The sequence below is a fragment of the Papaver somniferum genome, chromosome 6 (assembly GCF_003573695.1).
Source record: "Papaver somniferum cultivar HN1 chromosome 6, ASM357369v1, whole genome shotgun sequence".
Lineage (NCBI taxonomy): Eukaryota > Viridiplantae > Streptophyta > Magnoliopsida > Ranunculales > Papaveraceae > Papaver > Papaver somniferum.
In genome coordinates, this window is record NC_039363.1 from 10,255,427 (window position 1) to 10,261,675 (window position 6,249).

A 6,249-nucleotide genomic window follows, 5' to 3' on the forward strand; every position below is an offset into this window, starting at 1 on the left:
AAAAAAAAAAAAAAAAAGTAAAACCTGCTGATCCAACTAACCATACGACGAGGGGTAAAATAAATAGTCAAAACCGATCCGTACAATGGTGGATCGGCCATAAACAAATCAACTGGAGCAGTGATAAGCCAAAGAATTCTCTTCTACCCATGCATGCATATTGCACATCAGATCAGATAGTGATTTGCTCTCCTCTGTCTGTGTAGTGGTACTTGATAGAGAAAGGAATTCAAACAAAAGTGGGAAAGTAAAGAGACCTCGACTAAAGTGAAGCCTTGGATGTATATTGAATTCCGTTAGGTCGCATCTTAGATGCGCTACTTATTGCTATTAAGCTATAGTTTCATGGCAGGAGCTAGAGAGGAAGGAAGACAATGAGATGATGATCGAGAACGAATGCTTCTTATTTACTGCTGGGAGAAGAAGAGAAGCCTGCCTAGAGACTATGCTGCAACGGTATTACTATATACGAAAAGAGAGTATTAACTATACACTGCTGCATTTGTGACCTCTACGGAAAAACACACCTATCTGTAATGCTATATTTATCTAACGTCTTATCATCGCATTTATGGTTATTTACCTCCTAGGGTGAAAAACACAAGTAAAACAGTGCAGTTACTAGGTTCTGGTTCATTTCATTTGCTAGCTAGTTAGATGCCTCTTTGCCTAATGGTGTTTCTTGGCTCATGACTAGACGGGTTCTAAAACTACTAGTTCCAAAAACATTTGAACTCAAAATCTTTGAGATGCATTTAGCGTTTGAAGTGTAAATGATGAGAATAACGAGATGTAAGACTTGCATGTGCAAATGTGATCAAAAAGGGTTTTCCTTTTATTTTCTTTTTGGAATATATTGAGAAAGGCCAAACTGCCAAAGGTGTTAATAAAGCAGCACGAAAGAGATACAAAAAGCACGGTATCATCAAACAAGAGGTAACATGATGGTTTCTCCCTAGATATTCCATCCCAATTTGAAAAACGAATCCATGGAAATCATAACATCTTAAAAGTGGCTTTATAGACAGAAATCAAAGTTTTAATCATGAGAACATAAGCTCTACTTTAGGTTTTTGATTTGAATTGCTTCAAAAACACTTTCTTATTTCCCTACTCCACCAAATTGTAAAATTAATGCACATCCTAAACTGATACGTATAGTAACTAGAGCAAGCAGAAGAGAGACCAGGAATGATCAACTGGCGTGGTTTTACATGCCAATTCAGGATCCTAAATTTCCCTATGTTTATATTTTCACAAAAAAGATTCAAGTACATTAATTTTTTTGGCTCATCCAGTATATTTTTTTTCAATGGTTCTTTTTTTTCATCTCCTACCTTCATTCCTTAACTAGTAGTCTAGTTACTCTGGTAACCAAGTTGACTATATTCAAGTTTTTAAAGAACTATTAAGACATTTAACCACACACTAGGGTTGGTTGGCCGATCAATCAACATACTTCATTAAGCCTTCTCACGCCAAGACAACAGATCAGTATAAGAGTTTCGTCTTGCTTATTGATTGCTAGAGCTGTAGATACTAAATACCCCACCACATAATATATGTGGGAAGTAATGAATTCGATAAACGAACCAAGGATATTTGAGATGACGCATCATATGACGTCAGAAGAATCGTGAAGAAAGTGTGATAGTCTTGCGAAGTTATAGAGCATGTGCGAGAAGAGTCAAGATAAATGTGCGATAATGACGTACGTCAGATCCGAAAATAAAGGTTTTATTAGCTGTCATCCACCATGTAAACCCCTATATAAGGGGACCGAGCGATCTTATTAGAGAGAGATCTTTTTGAGAGCTTAGACTTGGAATTTAGGAGAGAGAAAGATTATTTTTTCTCAAATTAAAACTCATCTCAAATCTTGTAATCACATTGAAGATTTTATGAATGAATGTATGAAATTTAAGATGATCACTTGAATTGATATTAAAGATTTCATGTAGGGTGTGGTTGTAGGATTTCCTGCCACTACAAGAAGCGGCTGCTTCCCCTTGTTCGTGGGTGGGGGCACCTATAGAGGAACAAAATAGAGGGATAACCTCTAAAGGGTAAATTGGTAATCGTCCAAAAAAAATTGAGTTTTAGATGCAGCTAAGAAGTGACAGGAGTCACATGACCAGCTACCTAGAAGATCATATAGGTGCCCTTCCTACTCTGTGTTCTACTTTTCTTGTCTCATCAGATACTACAACTACTAGTGATGCAGCAATCAAGACGAAGGAGAGACAAAATAGGACCTCAAATCAAATCAGAATGTAAAATTTCTTTCTTGGATAGATGAAGTACGTAATGTTAGCCAGGAAATTATAGCGTAATAGCGACTACGAAATTTAGTCTTTAGATATCCCTCTTAGGACAAAAGTCTACCAGAAAACAAATTTTACGAGACAAAATAAATCATACCCAATTTGCATGAACCATCAGGACACGGTCATTTAGTGAAATGGTCCCTAAGACTTGGAATGCAGCTGCAGGCTCACAGGTGAGATAAAAAAAAATTACACAAAAAGGAAAACTTCTGATCACCGCCCCTCGCCAGCCCGCGTGTCAAGCAATGTTCATCAAGTCAAAGCAAGAACCGAGTAAAATTAAAAGTGAAAGTGTGCGGAGGAGATTCAAGTAGTCTATCTTTAGACGAAATTGCCTCCCCGGTTACTCAAAGTCGATTTACTACCAACCCATCGTGTGTGTGGAAGGATTCAAATCAACAATGTGTTTGTTGAGTAATTACAAGCTAGAACTTTAGGATGATGATCTTTTCACCCTTGCAGGACGATTGTAGCTTGTACAACTTTTTTTTATAGAATTGCCTTGGTATATATCGGAACCATCATATGCAATGGTCCATGGATCGAAAGGGATGTAACCAAAAACCTATAAATGTTTATGAACTATCAAACAACAATCTTATTTGTCTGTTTCGGATTGAAAAGCGGAGCCACAAATAGGGGTAAAATTTTGCACATATTATGGGGATATAGCTAGGATTATACTCCCTAAGGCAGAACATGGTTTCGGTTTTTCGTCGTAACCGAACCGAACTAGGCCGATTAGGAAGAAACCAAACCGAACCATTTACTAATGGATTGGTTATGGTAAAAAAAAATTGAAAACCGACATTACTGGTTCGGTCTTGGTTTGATCTCAAAATCGAACCAAAAACCAACGGAAAATCGGTTATGTTCAACCGTTAGATTAAATCCTAAGATTTAATCTACACCCTTCGTTTTTCTTAACCCTAGTATTAGATATCATCGACCAATTTATTAACCTCACTTCAGTTTTCTATTTTTTTTTGAATTTGTAGTGTTTATGTTTTGAATTGTGCTTCTAAACTTGAAATATGAATTATGTTTGTGTTAGTTACATTCTGCAGGTAGGTTAAAATTCTACTATGATTATTTCTTTTTAAAGTTTTGAATTGTCTGTTTCAGAAAACCGACATACAATCGGTTTTCCATTAACCCAATGGAACAAACCGAAACCGGTTAAAACCATTAAGAAACGAACCAATGGTTAATGGTTCGGTGATGGTAATATTTTTCAAAAACCGATAGTATTGGTATTGGTTTGGTTTGGCTGGAAACCGAGCCGAAAACGACCATGAACAAGTTCAAAGATAAAGATATAAAAGAATCTCTTATTATTTTAGGTTACTCAATTGGTTATACAACTCATGGCATATACATATCTCAATATAGGAAAGACTTATAAACCTGGAAATATATTAAATAAGGTGAGTATTTATCCTAAAAATAGAATGCAACACTCCCCTCAAGTTGGTGCATAGATATCACACATGCCCAACTTGTCCAGAAAACTTAGGTACTTCTTACTCGATACTGAGTGAGTAAGGATGTCAGCAAGCTGATCTTCAGAACGAATCCGCGGCAGCTCAATAATCTTCTTGTCCAGCTTCTCTTTGATGAAAAATCTATCAACCTCCACATGTTTAGTATGATCATGTTGTACAGGATTATGAGTTATATCACGTGCAGCTTTATTATCACAATACAAAAGAATCGGTTCCTTAACAAGAAACCCCAAATCCTTGAGAAGAAACTTTAACCATAAAGTTTCACAAATACCGTTCGCCATACCTCTAAATTCATCCCCTGCATTTGAACGTGAAACAACATCCTGTTTTTTGCTTCTCACAAAGGTAAAGTAGCCCGTAGTAGAACATCTACCATTTATTTTTCCTGCATAGTCCGAATCTGTATACGCCACAATTCTTCAACGATCTTCATTTTTTAGAGAATAAAACCCCTTTTCCAGGAGAAGACTTCAAATATCGCAAGATACGCATAACTGCATCTATGCGTTGCTCCCCTGGATTGTGCATAAATTGGCTAGCAACACTAAGTGCATAAGCAAGATCTGGCCTCGTGTGAGATAGATACATCAATCTTCCCACAATTCTTTGATATCTTCCTTTATCGACAGATACTTGATCAGGCTCAGTACATAGTTTCACCCTTTCTTCCGTAGGTGTATGAACTGGTTGACATGTTAACATCCTAACTTCTTGTAATAAATCAAGGATATATTTTCTTTGTGACAAGAAAATTCCCTTACTAGATCGAGATACTTCAATCCCAATAAAGTATTTTAGCGAACCAAGGTCTTTCATTTGAAATTCCTTAGACAGGTAGTTTTGTAGAGATCTTATCTCTTCTGGATCCTTTCCTATCACCACCATGTCATCCACATATATGATAAGAGCTGTAATTTTATCTTTCCTTTTCTTTATGAATAAAGTATGATCAGAGTTACTCTGACGATATCCAAAGTTCCTCGTAGACTTGGTAAATCTTCCAAACCACGCTCTTGGAGATTGTTTCAGTTCATACAAAGATTTGTTTAACTTACATACCTTTTTACTATGGGATGAAGAAATCGAAATACCTGGTGGAAGCTCCATGTACACTTCTTCAGATGATTCACCATGCAAAAAGGCATTTTTTACATCAAACTGCTGTAAAGTCCAGTCCAAGTTTGCAGCGAGAGATAACAAGACTCGCACTGTGTTGATTTTATCTACAGAAGCAAAAGTTTCACTATAATCTATTTCATAATTTTGGCTGTATCCTTTAGCAACTAATCTTGCTTTATATCTTTCAATCTCACAATTTGCCTTGTATTTAATGGTGAAGACCCAACGACATCCCACAATATTTTCTCCTTCTGGACAATCAACATAATCCCAAGTACCATTTTCTCTTAAGGATTTCTCTTTTTTGTCCATATCCGCCTTCCATTTTGGATGAGATGATGCTTACTGCACATTGTTAGGAATAAAAACAGTAGATAGTTGATTCACGAATGTCTTATTTGTTTCAGACAAACGATGGGTAGAGACATAATGGCTCATAGAGTACTTAACCTTATTAGAGATTTCTGGTTCATATGTGGGTTTAGGAATACCTCTGTTTACTCGCTGCGGAAGTTGTTTTCTTGATAGTTCAGGAATATCCTCGGCAGACGATTAGTTAGGTGTTTCATCTTCTTGAAGTATTGTAGCCTATGGAATTTCTTTTCTTAGAACTTCTTCTTGAATTTTAGTATTTTGATCAGATGTTGTATTTCTTGTTTTTGTTTCTTCTCTCGAAACTTCTTCATATCTTATAATTTCTTCATCACCAGATTGACTGATTATATCATCAGGGCTAGTAATAAGAGATATATCGGTATCAGATATATCGTCATCATAGTTAAGAGTCTGAATTTGTGTACTCCCCCTGAAGTTCAAAATCACATGAAAAATACATGGAATCTTCATGAAATAAACCTCCAAGATAACGAACATTCGTTTAGTTGGAGGATGATAACAATGGTATCCCTTTTTTGTTGCTGCATATCCTACAAATACACATTTCAAAGCTCGGGGAGCCAACTTATCACGGTGACTCTTGTATAGATGTAAAAAAGCTACACAACTAAACACCCGAGGTGGTAAATTTGGAGCAGTAGGAGCGACAACTACTTCAGTAACAGCTTGATATGGTGTCTGAAACATAATGGTACTAGAAGGTACTCTATTTATAAGATATGCTGCAGAAGTAAGTGCCTCACCCCAGTATTACAATGGAATATGTGCTTCTATCACTGAAGCACGAACAACTTCCAATAGGTGACGATTTTTTCTCTCAGCTACTCCATTTTGCTGAGGTGTATTAGAACATATATTTTGATGAATAATTTCATGTCCCTCCAAAAAATGTTGAAGGT